The sequence below is a fragment of the Megalobrama amblycephala genome, linkage group LG3, assembly GCF_018812025.1.
Source record: "Megalobrama amblycephala isolate DHTTF-2021 linkage group LG3, ASM1881202v1, whole genome shotgun sequence".
NCBI classification, from domain to species: domain Eukaryota; kingdom Metazoa; phylum Chordata; class Actinopteri; order Cypriniformes; family Xenocyprididae; genus Megalobrama; species Megalobrama amblycephala.
In genome coordinates this window covers 50,283,984-50,302,533 of record NC_063046.1, presented here as the reverse complement: position 1 = coordinate 50,302,533, position 18,550 = coordinate 50,283,984, and positions in this window count along the sequence as shown.

Genomic DNA, 18,550 nt, shown 5'->3' with positions numbered 1-18,550 from the left:
TGCCAGCAAGCTGTGAGGCCTTATGGCTCTTTCAGAGAGATGCATGCTGGTACTGTGGACGTGTCTGGTCAGGCTTGGCTGCACAGATGAGGGAGGCAGTCGAGCTTCCTCTCCTTCCTCCTCCTCTAGTGACTCTCACCGAGACGTCTCTCTGTAAGGGTCTGTCAACTTTACCTGCCCTAGATATATTTAGAGAGGCATTTTTAATATTGCAGTATTTTTTTTATAGGCTTGAGAGTGGATTTCTCCATGTTGTTTTTCCCAAATACATTTTATCCGATGTGAAATACAATGCTGTTATTATTCCTCACTCTCTGTGTTTATAATTACTGAAGTCTTTAATTAATTTACTGACTACACCCTGGATATTGAAAGCAGCTAATTCACGAGTATCTCCTTAGTAATCTCTTTCCTTGCACCCTCTTGTGTTGTAGATCTACACAAAGTGGTTATATCCCAAATTTTGACTCCAAGACCCCCTTTGTCCAAAACAATAGCCCTTTCTATTTATGCTGATTTGTACCTCTGGTATTTCTGTTGTAATAAAAATAAATAAACTCAAAAATACGAGACCTGTTTAATATTGTACTTTCGTTTTTTTTTTTTTAAAGGTTATTTTAATATATGTATAAGCCACTGCCTTTAGGGGTGGGTTATACCACTTTTCCTTTCAGTCTATAAGATACTATAATATCACATATATACTGTATATAGACTACAGTAAATATGCTATAAAATATCAAATACTTCAAAGGTCAAAATCATTTATACCAGTAGCAGATGCTTTTATTAAAAGGAAAATTGTTGGCATTTCTGAGGTTTAAGTAGGTCATTAAAACTCATGATTTTATTATGATACATGTTCATTCTCAGACCGTATAAGGATGTGTTGCCTTGCTACCCACTGGAACATCTACTTTTGTGCAGTGGATCCATTGTGGTGATGTCATGGTAAAATAGATATTGGCATTTGGTTATGTATCTTCTTATGCCTTGCCATTACTGTTGGACAACAATTGCTTTTGTCACTCTCTCAGATAAATATTAAAGGGTTAGTTCACCAAAAATGAAAATTATGTCATTAATTATTCACCCTATAAGGTCATGCAGAATAAGGCATTAATATGTGCCTAACTAGTACAAATAAATATCCAATATTCTAGTAATATGCATGCCAATAAGCAACTAGTTAAGATACCCTAAAATAAAGTGTTACCAATTAAGATATTTCTGATTTAATCCGAGAGCCTTCTGGTCTCCGATAGACTGCAGCATTATTACCACTTTCAAGGCCCAGAAAAGTAGTAAAGACCACATGACTACAGTGGTTCAACCTTAATGTTATGAAGCGACGAGAATACTTTTTATATGCAAAAAAAAACAAAACAAAAATAATGACTTTATTCAAAAATGTCTTCTCTTCCATGTCAGTCTCGTACGCTGTTCATGTAGTAAACAGTGCAGCACTTCCGGGTTCTACGTCAGAACGCCGGCTCAGTATTGGCCGACGCTGCTCACGTGACGAACGTGTGTGATGCTGAAGCAGGAGCCGGCATAGAAGACTGACAGGGAAGAGAAGAAATTGTTGAATAAAGTTGTTCTTTTTGTTTGTTTTTTGTCTACATCTGTAGTCACGTGGACTATTTTAACAATGTCTTTACTACCTTTCTGGGCCCACTGGTGTCAAAAGTATTCACATTCAATACTCAAGTAGAAGTATAGATACTAGGGTTTAAAAATACTTCTGTAGAAGTTGAAGTATCAACTCAAGCTTTTTACTCAAGTAAAAGTGTAAAAGTACTGGTTTCAAAACTACTTAAAGTATAAAAGTAAAAGTAATGTAAGGAAAAAAATGCCATTAAGGACAAAAGCTTAGGCCGCGCTACAGGGGTCTATTGTGCACTCCACCTCCTCAAAATGTCATCAGTAACATTTATTGTAATGTAAATGTACATCCAAGCTTAACTGCAGGAATCTGTGAGGGCAACGGAAAGAAAAATGCAGGTAGTTTTGGTGTACCCAGGGCAGGCTTAGTAACAATCAGGGCTTGACATTAACACCCGCCAACCCGCCAAATGCGGGTAGATTTCAGCTGTTTCAGTTCACACCGCACCGACAAACACCAACAAACTCGTCTGTTGGAGTTTGTTGGATAGGTGTGATAACCCTGTTGGCGTTGGTTGGAGTCTGTTTTTACCAGACTGAACATGTTTAATCTGCATTTGTTTGGTCGTCTGAGCATCCAACAAACGGCAACAATCATGGCCGCCATATTGAAGGGTCGTTCCAAACCGAAGTGTTCAAAACTGGCCACTTTAAAGGGCCCTTCGGAATGAAGGATTTCGAAGGGTACAACTGATGGACACTTCGGGCCCCCTTGATCCTTTGCACAGGGAAGTTGTTTGTCATCACAGAATGGGTACAGGAGGCTCGGAGTTCGATTTTACCTATAAATGAATGTATAGTATTTTTCTATAGGCTACTACTGTAATATTTATACGAGTTAGATTTAGTACATTATTATGGTCAAAACGACACTGTACTTCAAAAAAATACTTTACAGCTTTATCAGTCCATTCAAATGTTTCAAATACATAGACACAATATACATTATGGTGCGATAAACCAAAAATAAATAAATATATAGGCCTAAACTAACGTTAAACAAAGGGCGCAGCTTGCGCTATCTATCCCCCTTGACTGTCTCGTTAAGATGACGCAGAAGTGCGTTCTAAAAAAGGAGTATTTTTGACTCCTACACCTTTCATCCCTTCGAAGCTCTCCCTCCGGAAGGTAAACCCTTTGAAGGGATTAGGGCACAGGGATGAGCCCTTCCGAATGGAACGCAGGGCCTGAAATAATCTAACCTGGCCACGAACCGTTGCCATGACGATGAGACAAGTCCCTGGCAAAGACAGCTGTTTGATCGCGCCCGCGCCTCACGCACACACAACAAAGCACTGGAAACGTGACATCGCAGCTTGTTCGTTATAAAAAATAAAATACAGTTAAAAAACAAACAAACATATAAAATGTACAATAGTTCGTAGTGCAATCCGTGCCATTCAGCAAGAGCACTGCTCCACTTCACCGAAAGAGAGAGGTATAACACCATGAGAGCAACGCAGGTTTACCTTCAGTTTCGTTTTAAATTAATTCGTTTAGGCATGTTTAGCTACATGGTTGTATATGACTATGGGTCATATAAATAAAAAGGGTCGCGCTAAAAAAAAAAAAAAAAAAAAAAAAAAAGATTAAAAACCGGTGTATACGCTAATTAATTCAAACGTCTCTCTACCGAACTACCTAGCATAATTTGCAGAGGACGAAGAGAAAACAGCCGTTTGATAGCCTAAATGAGCCAGTAGTAGAGAAATAATAACTTTTAATAAATAATCTTTTTTGAGTAACGACCCCCAACACTGTCGTCCTTGCTGGAGTGTGACGTGATTTGTGTCATGTGCAGGTGTGATGGATCGCGTACAAACCAATAGGGTGTCAGAATGGTATAGCCTGTGTTTATTCTCATCCAACCACAATCAAATTCACTCTATCCGGATGGTGCGATTTATCTGGATAGTTGTTTTTTTTCAAGCCGGAATTAAAACAAGCTGAAATGAAATAGGAGTAACGAGGCTATTTTTAAAATGTAAGGAGTAGAAAGTACAGATAATTGCGTGAAAATGTAAGGAGTAGAAGTAAAAAGTCGTCTGAAAAATAATTACTCCAGTAAAGTATAGATACCAGAAATTTCTACTTAAGTAAGGTAACGAAGTATTTGTACTTCGTTACTTGACACCTCTGTCTGGGCCTTGAAAGTGGTAATAACATTGCAATCTATCGGAGGCCAGAAAGCTCTCGGATTTTATCAAAAATATCTTAATTTGTGTTCTGAAGATGAACGAAGGTCTTACGGGTATTGAACAACACGAGGGTGAGTAATTATTGACAGAATTTTCATTTTTGGGTGAACTAACCCCTTTAAGGGTATCATAGCTTATATTTAGCTATTGTCAGGTTTCAGGTATTTTTAAATGTCTTCCCACTGGGCATACAGATTGTTTGATAGGTCAGTAACATTGCCAGCGATGATGCACTCACCTGTAAGTCATCTGTAAGTATAAGTATTTACAAACCCAAGAGATGTGTAATCATATAACTGAGTGTCAACGAGTGCATCTCTTTTTTCTTTTTCTTTCTCTCTTTGTCTCTCTTCAGTTTTTACTGCTTTCTCGCACAAAGGCTTTAAAGCGTGAAATGTTAATCATGTTGTACTCTAACATTAAACCAGAGTGACACTCTTTTTCTAAGAAAACCCAAAGTGAGGAGAACATGTGCGCAAACACGTACCATAATGGAAACTATGAAATCAGTTTCTTAAAATTTAATTTTGGGGTGCTTTAATTCCATCTTATGCCCAAATTCAGTATACATAAAATGTATAAATAGAACAAAACAAACAGAGGGAGCTGGCTTTGATTAAATTTAGCCTATTAGTGCCAGAAACAGCAAGAAGGCATTGCATCGCTTGGATCTCTAAGCCCATATGGCCAGGAGCCAGTCTTGCTGATGTGACATCACAGAGTCACAGCAGTGCTCAAGCTTTTGTGTCTGTTCCAGCTATACGTCTCCATGGCATCATTGTCCTGTGCTATTATTTCAGTTCTCCCTGTAGGCTTTGGCTTTTTACCATTGAATATTGCACAATGGAACCTGCTGCCTGCATGGGACCAGAAATGTCGGCTTCTTTTTCTCTATATTTACATTGTTTATTCTGGGTCACATGGATAATCTCTTGTTTATGAATACCATGAAATCAACAAATATTTATGTTCATGTTTTGGTTTTCCTGTGGGTGGAGCTGTACAAGGTGAGCAAACAGCTCAGACTGTCCCAAGCCAATTAAAATCTAGGGCCCAGTTTTAGGATGCTGATGGACATTCGGTTTACTCAGCATTGAGCAAGTGGATTAGTTACCTCCCCACTTGGAAGAGTACAAGAAGGGAAATAGAAATCAGGCCATTAATCCTATTGTACGAGAAGAGGAGTGAAAGAGAGAAGAAGAAAGCACGAGAGAGCGCCTTTGTGTCTCCATCAGATAGAGAAGGTCAGCTTTTCCAAGGAAAAAAAGTGCTGCACTTCACTGTCTCTGCTATGAGTTACAAGGAGTGGGAATGCTTTTGATAACCAGAGAGAGTGAGAGTAAGATTTCCATTATTATGCCTCTATGGGTGGTTCAATTATTTCTTCTCTCCAGCGAAGTGTTTTTCAGATTCCTGCTTTCTTTCTGCTGTGATTCAACTACCACAGATGTCTTTCCCTTGTTTTGCTCGCAGCTTTCGTGAACTTTCATAAAAGCAAAAATGTTCTCATGAACACAATGGGAAGAAGAATTACATCTTAAAATGACTTCAAATGAACGGGACATTTTCCATTGACAGAAATACTACTAATTAGACAACAGTGTCATAATTAATCAGGCAGCAAATGTAGAGAAAGAGATTTGAAGCCATTTGATTGAAAGACTAACCTTAAGGGATCTTAAAGGGATAGTTCACCCAAAAATGAAAATTTGATGTTTATCTGCTTACCCCGAGCGCATCCAAGATGTAGGTGACTTTGTTTCTTCAGTAGAACACAAATGATGATTTTTAACTCCAACCGTTGCCGTCTGTCCGTCGTATAATGCATGTCAATAGGAACTTCTTTTATAAGAGTAAATAAAACTTGCTTATACAAATCCAAATTAAATCCTGCGGCTCGTGATGACACATTGATATCCTAAAACACGAAACGATCGGTTTGTGCAAGTAACCAAACAGTATTTATATCATTTTTTACCTCTAAAACACCACTATCTGCGTTCAGCATTCGCTTAGTGAGGTCTGATCGCGCTCTTACAACAAAAGTGACGTCTCGTGCTTATACTTCAATGAGTGCTAGACATCACTTTCGTTGTCAGAGCGCGATCAGACCTCACTAACCGGATGTGGAAGGCAGTTGGACATAGTGGTGTTTTAGAGGTAAAAAATGATATAAATACTGTTTGGTTTCTCACACAAACCAATCGTTTCGTGTCTTAGGACATCAATGTGTCGTCACGAGCCGCAGGGTTTAATTTGGATTTGTGTAAGCAAGTTTTATTTACTCTTTTTTTAAATTTCCCATTGACCAATTATATGACTGACAGACGGCAACGGTTGGAGTTCAAAATCATCATTTGTGTTCTACTGAAGAAACAAAGTCACCTACATCTTGGATGCGCTCGGGGGAAGCAGATAAACATCAAATTTTCATTTTTGGGTGAACTATCCCTTTAAGATCCCTTAAGGTTAGTCTTTCAATCAAATGGCTTCAAATCTCTTTCTCCACGTTTGCTGCCTGATTAATTATGACACTGTTGTCTAATTAGTAGTATTTCTGTCAATGGAAAATGTCCCGTTCATTTGAAGTCATTTTAAGATGTAATTCATTTATTTACATACTTCTTTATAGAATGCAAATATTGAAGCTAGTTGTCAACAAATCCATTACATTCCTCAACAAAACAACATACATAACATACAATCACAATGCACAAAATAAAATGCCTTTAAAATGAATCTCTGTAAAATTAACTTTTAAAACAGGAAATACCTTTCCCCTGTCTGTCAATATACTTTTTTTTTTTTTTTTTTTTTTTTTTTTTTTATGGATTAGGGCCCCATAACATCAACTGTCTGAATAGGTCACTCAATATTTTGTGCATGTTGATCTCTCTCCAGCAGTGAATCCGCTATCTCTAAACACATTCAGAATGTCTGAAAGCAATAAATGCCAACAGGCTTTTATCATGTGATTGTTCACAACAGCCTGTAGCACTTTACAGATTTCGTATTTCAGGGAATTTGTAGATAAAGATTGTGTACATAAATGTAGTTATATTTGACAGAATTTAACTGATGAAAGAGGTATTTGCAGCAATGCTGAGGTATACATTTGAACAGAGTCGAAATGAATTAAAAATCACCTTTTCCTTTACACACGACCCATGTGGTTAACTTTTTAAGCTTTGTTTAAATTATAATCCAGGATTTACTAGTCTTAATCCAACATAGAAGTGATCAGTCCTGTCTGGATGGTCTAGACTGTTTGTGTCTTGTCTACTCTAGGTTTTATTTCTGTCTCTGTTAAACAGTGAGCATCTGAAAATCCAACAAATCACATATGCACAAATTAAGATCGTGTTAACATCAATGAAGCAAGAACGATCAGTATAAAAGTATATAAACAGAAATCATTTAAAATTAATGTGCCAGTTATTGTGGTTATTGTCACTATACTGTTCCATTTTCTTTGGCAATCATCCTGTGACATCTCTTAATTTTTCCAATGGGGATTAGAGATTCCTGCTGCGGAAGATCTTAGTTTAAGCTGCATGATCACCAGCAAGACACTTTTATTAGATTTAATGTGGAATATCTGTCTGTTAGTCTAATCTCTGTCTATGATAACAGCTTTACTCAATGTTATCTTTGATGTCCTTAATATTCTGTTAACATGCATAACATTCATTGTTTACTTCTCCATTAGCCCTCCTGTTCTGTTTGGGGTCTGAGAGACAGACAGAGTAATAACACTAACAACATCCTTAACATTGAAATGTGCAGTTGATTTGTCATGACTTTCCTAATCCTAGTTGATTATAAATAATATTTCTAATGGAAAATATGCATCCAATGTCCTCTGTGAAACATACATCGGCAGAGAATAAAAATCACTTTCCAGATGTGTACTACCATACTACTTTGTACTATAACAAACAGATTAAAGCTTCAATAATATCTGATTAAGGTTTTTATTAAGTCTAGGATTGTAGATTAATAAAAGAATTTGAAGGCAAAATAAAGGTTAATCTCAAATATAGCATTAGGTCTCGAACCCAAACACAAAGAATATACTGTACAGTGAATCTAAACAGAACACAAAGGTTAAAAAACAACTTAAGTTCAATATTTAATTTAATTTGACATTATTAAAAGAGTCGAAAAAGTTGTTAGCTCAAGAACTCAAGAGTTCTTATTGAGCAACCAAACATGAGGCAGGTTCTCACATATTCAACCCTTCTGTGTTTTCCTCTCACGGTGCTTTGCTTTGATCTGAACCAAGAAGAACAAAGAAAAAATTAGGTCAAGTTGATGGGGAAAGAGGGACGTTAGATCTTTGTTTGTATGTAAACATATACTTCGGGAAATGATTTACAGTATATCAGACACTACACAGCTATATAATTTGACCACACACGTCTAAGCCAGGTCCCATTTATCATTTGCTAGCTATTCATTGCTTTGTGTCCTGAACATTTTGGAACCAGAATAGGGGTAGGCCTAATTAACATTAAAGGTGCCGTAGAACATCTTTTCACAAGATGTAATATAAATCTAAGGTGTCCCCTGAATGTGTCTGTGAAGTTTCAGCTCAAAATACTCCATACATTTTTTGTAATTAATTTTTTTAACTGCCTATTTTGGGGCATCATTATCTATGCGCCGATTCAGGCTGCGTGGCCCCTTTAAATCTCGGGAGGACAGGGAGCGAGAGATTTAAAGGGGCCGCCCCTTTAAATCTCTCGCTCCCTGTCCTCCCGAGCTCTCGACTATAAGTGCAGTTATACAGTGCATAAACAAAGTTCACACAGCTAATATAACCCTCAAATGGATCTTTACAAGATGTTCGTCATGCATGCTGCATGCATGGATCGGATCATGTGAGTAAAGTATTTATTTGGATGTTTACATTTGATTCTGTATGAGTTTGATAGTGCTCCGTGGCTAAAGCTAACATTACACACTGTTGGAGAGATTTATAGAGAATGAAGTTGTGTTTATGAATTATACAGACTGCAAGTGTTTTAAAAATGAAAATAGAGACGGCTCTTGTCTCCGCAAATACAGTAATAAACAATGGTAACTTTAACCATATTTAACAGTACATTAGCAACATGCTAACGAAACATTTAGAAAGACAATTTACAAATATCACTAAAAATATCATGTAATCATGGATCATGTCAGTTATTATCGCTCCATCTGCCCTTTTTCGCTATTGTCTTTGCTTGCTTACCTAGTCTGATGATTCAGCTGTGCTGCTCCAGATGTTACTGGCTGCCCTTGTCTAATGCCTTGAACATGGGCTGGCATATGCAAATATTGGGGGCGTACATATTAATGATCCCGACTGTTATGTAACAGTCGGTGTTATGTTGAGATTCGCCTGTTTTCCGGAGGTCTTTTAAACAAATGAGATTTATATAAGAAGGAGGAAACAATGGAGTTTGAAACTCAATGTATGTCTTTTCCATGTACTGAACTCTTGTTATTCAACTATGCCAAGGTAAATTCAATTTTTGATTCTAGGGCACCTTTAACATACTAAAGTTAGCTGGTTGTTGTTATGCTAATTTATTTCACTTTTTTTTAATGTAACCTACTTCCAAAGCGCTAATCTCTTTTAAAATTTCACTTCTCACTGTAATTCCTTTGAATACGTTCCGTCATATCTCACAACATATGCCTTGAGGTCAACATTCCCAAAAATATTCCCCACAGAATCAAGACATCAGCAGCTACCACATGTGCTAATGCAATCTTCCTGTCATACTGAGCGGCAGCTTGCTCTCCCAGCCCCATTCACAGCCAGACAGTCTCCATATGATGCCACATCTACGCAACACCTGATACCCCCCACCTGTGTATTTGCAATGCCTTTTGTGCGATTCCGCCATCTTGGCTCTGCGGGGGGGTGGCCTACAGTATTGGCTTAGAGCCAACATGGTGGCAGATGGATTGTCTGCTGCTGGCCTCAGGGTCCTAAAGCCTCTTGTATTTGACGCATCCAAGGCCAAGCAGCCTCTGGTTAAAGGACTCACAGATTAGTCTCACAGTTTTCAGTGTGTACATGCGGTTGCCAAGAGATCAGCCATGTTGAAGAAAAAGAAAAGATTTTTCTCCACATATATAAAAATGTTTATACCAGCTGTTAGATTTTTATTTTTTTTTTTTCTGAGGGAAGTGGTGAGGGTGATGGTTGTCAATTAAACCAGCAGCTTTAGTCATTATTTAGAATTTATAATATTGAAGCAGCCGCTTAGTCTACATCTGCTTCCCATTTCTACATGTTTAATTAGTGTATTTCTTTATGGATTTACTTTTTAATAGCTTGTCTGGCATCTGTAGCCTTATAAGATTCTTGCTAACAACATTACTTAAGTTGAATTGCAGTTTTATCAGGCAGGGTGACTGGCATTGACACTATTCCTATCTCTTTCTTTTGCTGTCTTTGTCCATTTGTCTCCTTTTCCCAAAAAATGTTGCTCATGGCAAAAGATAATGAAGCTTTGGGGCCAGTTAATGTCTGTGTTTTTTCATGATTTTTTGTGATCTTCCCTTTTTGAAATGGTGTAAAAAGTATGTTATTTGGAGTATCATTGTACTTGATATGAGGTTACAGAGAGGCAGTTACAATGGAAGTAAATGAGGGGCGATTTTTAGAGAGATTAAAGATGGAAATGTGAATCTTATAATTTCATAAAAGCACTTACATCAAAAACTTGAGCAGTAAAATCGTTTAAATCGTTATTTTTGTGCCATTACATGGTTTACGCTGTCACATTGTCAAAAACAAAGTTATAAAATTTAATTTACTGTAGTCTAACTTAACACAGAAAACGTTAGTAAGTGATTTTTAACACTAAAAATCATGTTAACATGCATATTGCTTATGCTTTGTGGGTATCTTATTGAAATTTGTATTGAGTATTTTAATGTTACAGATTGGCCCCATTTACTTTAATTGTAACTGCATCACTATAACCCAGATTTGTTTTTTAAAGAAACATTATATATAATTATATATATGTGGCATAATTATATATAATTAAGCCACAATTATTGTAGATTGAGCTTAATTTGTACTGAACCCAGAATATTCATTTAAGCAGTGTTGTCCATCATGATGTCCATCAAAATTTGTGGCATGTATGTGGTCAAATTTATGGGGCTTAAACTCATACTCATGACTCATAGACTAATTTTAAAATAGTTCCTTACATGATCCTTATTTTTGGAATATAGTTCCCTCATGATCCCAGATGAACCATATTCTATAATTATCCATCATATAGAATTCATCATTAGCACAGTGCCAGCATAACATCATGCATAAACCAGTAGTTTATTGGATTGGAGTTGCAGAACTTTTCTGAGCCCTAGTTTGGCTTCATTTGACCTGTAATCAGAGAGAAACATTCCCAAAGCCGCTTCAGGGAAGGACTAGAGGTTTTTTTTTTTTCCGGAATGTTCTGTCATCTTGTGTTTGCAGAATTGGGGAGTGTATTTGTGGAAACATGATCCCAAAAGCAGCCATCTGCCCAAATCCCTTCCTTATGTGAAAACATTTTTTTGAAAGTTATTTATTTATTTTTTTAAATGTGATGCATAATTATATATTCATAACCCCTATTTATTTCATGCTTGTGCTCTAGTTTACTGGCAATCTTTTGCCACATTCAAATTTAATCCAAGAGACAGAGTATATCATCCTTCATTACCACTCGTGACACTGATTCTCTTTATAGTGGCTAAAAAAGTAAACAAAATTTCCCATAAACTTATCCTTCTTTGGCATCCCTAGCTGTTCTGCATCATGCATATTCATTACTCAATTAGGTGGGGTGTCGACTGAAAGCATAATATCTGCCCTTCGTTGGATTTCTAGGTCTTTCATGGTGGATTAGTACTAATGACTCATTGTAAAGAGTATGTATGGCGAAACCACTCACTGACATCTTGTCTTCTTTAAATGCACTGCTTAATCTATGCATACTGCCTGCTCGTACATATTCATCACTACTTATAAGGAGACCTGATTTCTGAGACTACTTATCAATATTATATGTTTTATGAACATGTCAGAGAAAATAACGAATAATACTCTCTCTTATTCTCTTATGACATGTTTGTTTAAATATTCATTTTTATATTAAGTTTGCTCTTTCCTTCAACACTCAGCTATACCATAAAATTGTACTCAAAGTTCATGTGCTAATTCTTGAGCCTCTTCCAATACGACCTTACATAAACAGCTAAACACAAATTTCCCATCCTCCACTTAATGAATGATTGTAGGTCACCCTTCCTTCCTTAAGGTATGCAGATTAGTCATTAATATTCCGGTTTGTTTAGTGAGGGCATGTTTAGTAGTTCCATAGAGACCTGTAAGACCCTGATGTTTGCTCAGGAATAATCAGACAGTGATTTGTCTGTGGATGATTTGATATTTTGTGTGGCGTGATATTACCACAATCCCCTTATCGCACCCCCTACTGTGGATGTCTGTCCTGCAAATGGTAGAAAAAATAAATGTCTCGGATTGAAGCATTTTATGACTTTATTGCATTCAGTCATGACCTAATTATTAATGCTGGCACAATGATTCTTGGCATTTTAGTTTCATTTAATCGTCTATTCTACACATTTGTGCATTTCATAAACTCAATCAGGAAAAGTAGCAAAATCTAATTTGACTACCCTCCTTTTTCTCTGTCTCAAAATTTACTCTTGGTCTCTCAATGTTTTTCCTCTATTTCACTCCATTACCACCTTACTTTCATTGTCTCAGATTCCTTCCATTTTCTGTCCATCATTGTAATCTAATTGAATTAAATGGGGTTGAAAGGCAGAAATGTGCTCGAGTGGGCAGCATGGATGGGGAGACTGAAAGAAAGAGAAGGCAAAAGCATGTGCATTATGTTTAATGGGTAAAAGCAAGGTTTTTATATGAGAACACACAGTGGAAATGAGTGCATGTGTTCGAGTGTGTGTCTTTTTTTAGGTGTGAGTGTGTCTACCTGTCTTAGTAATAGGCTAATTAGTTTTAATGGAAAGCTCATCTTAATAATTGAGCAAATGGCTCTTTCATAAGGAGCTTATTAAATCAAACAGTCTTCTCAGTACAAGAACATACTGCAGTACACTAATGATATAAACCAACATTAGAGGTGATGAAGTTGTGTTGGCACAGAATGGCTTGACATTTCTTTGTTTGTGAGTGTGTGGGTGTAGATAGTCCAAGGTTGTCTTTTTTTAAACCCATGTATTTTTGACTACTTGTTATATCTGACTGAGTTTCAGCACAAAGTCACTGTTATCAATTCATGTCATAAAAAGTATGCATATTGTTGTATTCTTAATTATACAACCACCTTCAGGTCCTCAATTTTGATTATCCAAACAGAGCTTTGATAGACTTTCAAGAGTGTTGGCAGTCTGTGCAGTGGTGCTGAGGGTTTTCAGTGTCTCAGCAGCAGGTGGCGACAAGTAACTGTCTTTATGCATGATTTATTCAATAATTCACTTAAAGGTGCTCTAAGTGATGTCACGCGTTTTTAGGCCAAAACATTTTTGTCACATACAGCAAACATCAACTCACTGTCCGCTAGCTGCCTGTCCCCTGAACACACTGTAAAAAAACGCGGTCTCTGTAGTCGCCACAAGCTGGGAAAACGGCAACAAAAACAAACTGGTGCAGCCTGGACCACGAAACATAATAAACATGCTCCAGCCAATAACCGACAAGAATGATTTTAAATGCGCGTTCATGACTGTTTCAGGAAGCACGGAGGGGAGGGGGAGGAGGAGGAGGAGGAGGAGGGAGGGTCTAGCTAGCCTCTGTTTTGTTTGACAACACTTCGAACGTCAACAGGAAGTTACTCCACCCAGAATCACTTAGAGCACCTTTAACTGATTTATTCAAAACACTGATTCATTAAGTAACGAAACAATTGAAGGGCTGCATCTGAAATCGCTCTTTCTGAGGTACTTCTGTATCAGACTACATTTCTCATGCTGTTATTGTCATGTGAACTACCAGCAGTGTTGAGGAAAGTTTTAAATGTAATGCGTTACAATATTGCATTACTCCCTAAAAAAGTAACTAATTGTGTTACTCAATTAATTTTTATGGAATGTAATGCTTTAAGTTACTTTTGCGTTACTTTTTCTCACCTGGGATGGTCTTGCTTGTTTGTTTGTTTTTTGAGATAACAAAAAAAGTTCTATTTTTGGCAAATGTAAAGGCCTTTTCACACCAAAAGTGAAATAAATAAGCCTCAGGTAGAAGGAAATGTAAATTTACATTTGTACAGTAGAGGGTGCAGCTCAAACAAACCTGTCAGCTGTGCTGCTGTTCTGGACTGTAGAAGAATAGGATGCAGGAGAAGAAAGTTAAACACTCTTAGGCCCTGTCCCAAATGGCACCCTAAACACTTGCGGTTTTCCAACGAGTCCACACTTTTGTGACGTAACACTACTTTGGCCCAGTCCCAAATGGCACCCTAAACCCTCATGGTCTTCCTCTGAGTCTGCAATTTCGTGACGTAATGCCCCTTTGGCTGAATCCGAAATGGCACCCTAAACCCTCACAGTCTTCCTCTGAGTCCGCACTTTTGTGACGTAATGCTACTTTGACTGCCAGGTAAAGTCCTCTGCGTACCTTGCAAACTTGCGGCCTCAGCTGAAGTGCGGCACACTTTCACAGGTCTGAAACCTAAAATGATCAATGGGATACCCTACGGCAGGGATGGGCAACTCCGGTCCTGGAGGGCCAGTGTCCTGCAGAGTTTATCTCCATCCCTGATAAAAACTCACTTGCCTATAGCTTTCTACTAATCCTGAAGACCTTGATTAGCTGGTTCAGGTGTGTTTGATTAGGGTTGGAGCTAAACTCTGCTTGGCAGTGGCCCATCCCCGCCCTATGGTCTCGTGGACTTAACGGACACGTGTACGCGGCACCCATTGTAAGTCCACAAGACCGGAAGTGCATAGAATTGTGCCATTTGGGATTCAGCCTTTGACTGTCAGGAAGAGGTCTGCTGTGGAGCTCGCTTCAGTGCGCATCGAGAGCGCGTACCAACCGCAAAGGGGGTGCTCATGAGCACCCTTCTGAAACCTAAAATGACAAATGGGACACCCTACGTTCTCATGGACTGAAAGGGACACGTGCACGCGGCAGCCATTGTAAGTCCACATGACCGAAAGTGCATATATAGTGTGTCATTTGGTTCAGGGCCTTACTTCAGCAATAAAAAAGAAACACAAATTTAATGTTTAGCTTATTTGTATATTTGAATTAGACTATCATAATAAAGTTGTTAATAAAGTGAGATTAAATACATACATTTGTGTATTTTAATATATTTAAAGCTGCAGTCCGTAACTTTTTTTGGTTAAAAATGATCCAAAATCAATTTTAGAGCAAGTACATAACCAGCCAGTGTTCAAAGCTTTCTCCTTACTTTAACCTGATTCACAACAGTAAACTTGTAATAATGTTTTATAATAAAATCATACTGGTGGATTTCCGCAGGAAATTCGAGCATGCATCCGTTCGTCTTTGTGTTATTATGTCACATCTGCAAACAGAAGGAAGGAGTCCATGCATATAGGATGCTGCTGATAGCGGATCATTTATAGCCTTTTCTCACAGCAACTGAAATAATTAAACTTATCATTTTGATGGTGGATTGTAATCCAGAAAGGTCCAAATGACAATCATAAGTGACAACTGGAGATTCAGCCGTGGTCAAAAGCAAAAGACGTCAGACTGTGGAGTGGCTACAGAAATTGAAATCTACAGGTAACGCTAACACACACTATATACAGTCACACAATGCTGATGTTGTTAACATTAACAATTTGTGATCAAAGTATAACAACAATAATACTATGCACAGTTTGATGCGATATGAGTTAAGCGATCATTACATTTAATCACCATTGGCAGCATGATTTATTGTAGGCCTAATGTTTTTTACCCTCAGTTAGTCAGAACAAAAGTGTCAGACATGTTACTTACTTGTTCAGATGACATTTTCCTGTGAAAATTCCTACTTTGGTCATACTTCAAGACTACAATCTGTGATTCTGAAGTTCAGTATCCACACCGGTGTGGTGACTGACAGCAAACATTAGATTCATCTGCGCTGAGGAGCATACAGATAATAATACCGCATAAGACTTCAATTGCAGGTTTCAAACAGAGATGGCAACTAAGAGGCAAATCTTACGGACAGCAGCTTTAATTATTGCAGGTTTGCATAATATTCTAATTTTGCATTTCACTATTTTTAATCATTTTGAAGAATACAGAATTTGTTTTTGTGCAAGTGACATGAGTAAATGCATTCTCACATTCAGTCTAAACTGCTATAACCATCATGTTTACACAGCGCACACATCACCTCTGCACTTACTCCTGATTTTTTTCAACATGGGGACAGGAGAGCTGTCAGCCAATAAATGGGAAAACCAAGTAACTTGCGTTACTTGTTTGAAAAAGAAACTCAGATATTTTGTTGTAAATTTAAAAGTAATGTGTTACTTCACTAGTTACTTGAAAAAAGTAATCTGATTACATCAGATTACGTTACTTGTAATGTGTTACCCCAAACTACCTACCAGCATCAAGTGTGTCTCTTTGCTGCCATTCACAAATCCTCATGGGATAATAAAGTGTTATGTGCACTTCAGAATCACGCCAGAAAAGATCTTTTCACCTACTGTTTCATGAAAACCTTGAATTCGGACATACTACTCTTTTCAGTTTTTAACCTGCTATATAGTAGGTAAGTGTACATATTTGGATGCAGGCACTGTCTTTTTCAGTTGTAAAAATCCACTAAATTAAGACCCCTACATTTACTTTATAAATTATTATGCAAACTGAGAATAATGCTGTAAATTTTTCCATTTATGTCTACAGCATATTTTTAATTAATAATTCTGAATAATATTATATAATTTCTCCCTTAAACTTTGTTTGCATGAACTCACAAGACATTAAATCTCCTCTTGACATTCTCAGTGATTCCTTTTCTTGTCAAGGATGGGGGATGGAAAACATCCATGGTACATGTAGCACCATACCATCCCCCTCACCAGCACCAGCACAGAGCTAGAAGTCATCTGACATGTCTGTCTACTCAGGGGCAACTAACCAGATTGGCCATTTGGAGATGTGGCCGAGAGATAGTGAACAGATATCTCTAGAGATGGTATCACATCACCTGTGTCCTGTTGGTCCAGTTGCCCGAGGTGAAGGAGTGAGTGATACTGTTATTACACGGGTGGAGAAGACCAAGGGGTAAATGGCAGGACCGCTTAATGACCTGCAGTTCTGCTGCCGATGACTCAACACGCTCCCTCAGCCAGTCAATGAACAGTGTTGGAGTAATGAGGCAGACTGAGGAAGGTGAGGACTTATTGGAGGTGAGAGGCAAGGGCTGGGGGAGGGGTAGAGGTGGCCAATGTACTGGAATACACATATTGATGAAATTTGGCTCTGAAAATGTGTGCCCACATTGGTGCATGAAAAACTCTTATGATTGGTGCACATTCATTTGAGTTTTGATGATTTTCTGATTTTCTCTTTTCTTTCCACAGCTCTTGATATTCCAGAATTATTATATGCATTCGTCTGCACATTTCTTTCTGTGTTCGTACTATAAGTTAGTTTGATTTGACCTGGTGCATGCTGGGTTGGCTGGTGCCTGCCAAAGCCATCTTGGACAGCTTTTGGTCACGAAGGACTGCTTTAGAGAAATACAGAATATTCTGGGTTCAATACAAGTTAAAGTGGTCCTTGATTATGACTTTTTTAACTTTAGTTAGTGTGTAAATCCCGAAACACACCAAGCTGATGCCAACGAACTAGTGGCGATGAAAGCAGACTGCGGGGTTGGCTCGACGGCCAAGTAGCACGTCCAGAACAGACATCTGCGTAAGAAGAAATACCTTTCCGTACCAGCAGGTGGCAGCAGCTGAACAGCCAATCAGAATGATCAGATGGCCCGACTGACCGACAAGCTCCAACGCCGATTCAACGTGTCAAATCAGCCAAAAAAAAGACGACGAGGACCAACTTCAGCCGACGGTGCGGAACACACTGAGAAAACTGAGTCGGCTGATGAACAAAAACTGCCCGATGGCCGACCGTTGGCTTGGTGTGTTCTGGGCTTAATGTTGCTGTTTGAGCATAAACAACATCTGCATAGTTGCAACGCTCAAAGTTCAATGCAAAGGGAGATATTTTCATATTTTTTTTAACAGAAATCGCTTTTTAAGGACTACAACAAGCTTCTTCCCAGGTTGGTGACATCACAAACCCCAAAATTTACATAAACCCTGCCCCCGGGAACACGCAACAAAGGGGGTGAGGCCATGTTGGGCTGCTTTAGAGAAGAGGAAGAGTTGTTGTAGTAGAGTGTTGTTGCCATGCCGTCATTTTATGCTGGACTGCTTCACAAACAAGGGTGAATTCAACACTGGATTTGCACAAAAGATTAACATGATGGCACATGCTAGTTGATGAGTTGAATCAACTCCACAGCAACTACATAAATTTATCCACTAACCGTTCAGAAACGTTCAGTTGCATTCAAAAATGTGTAACTTCTTCTTGAGTCTCTCCATCAGTGTCCGACTCTGGTTTGAACAATGTAAGGCTGAACACTGTT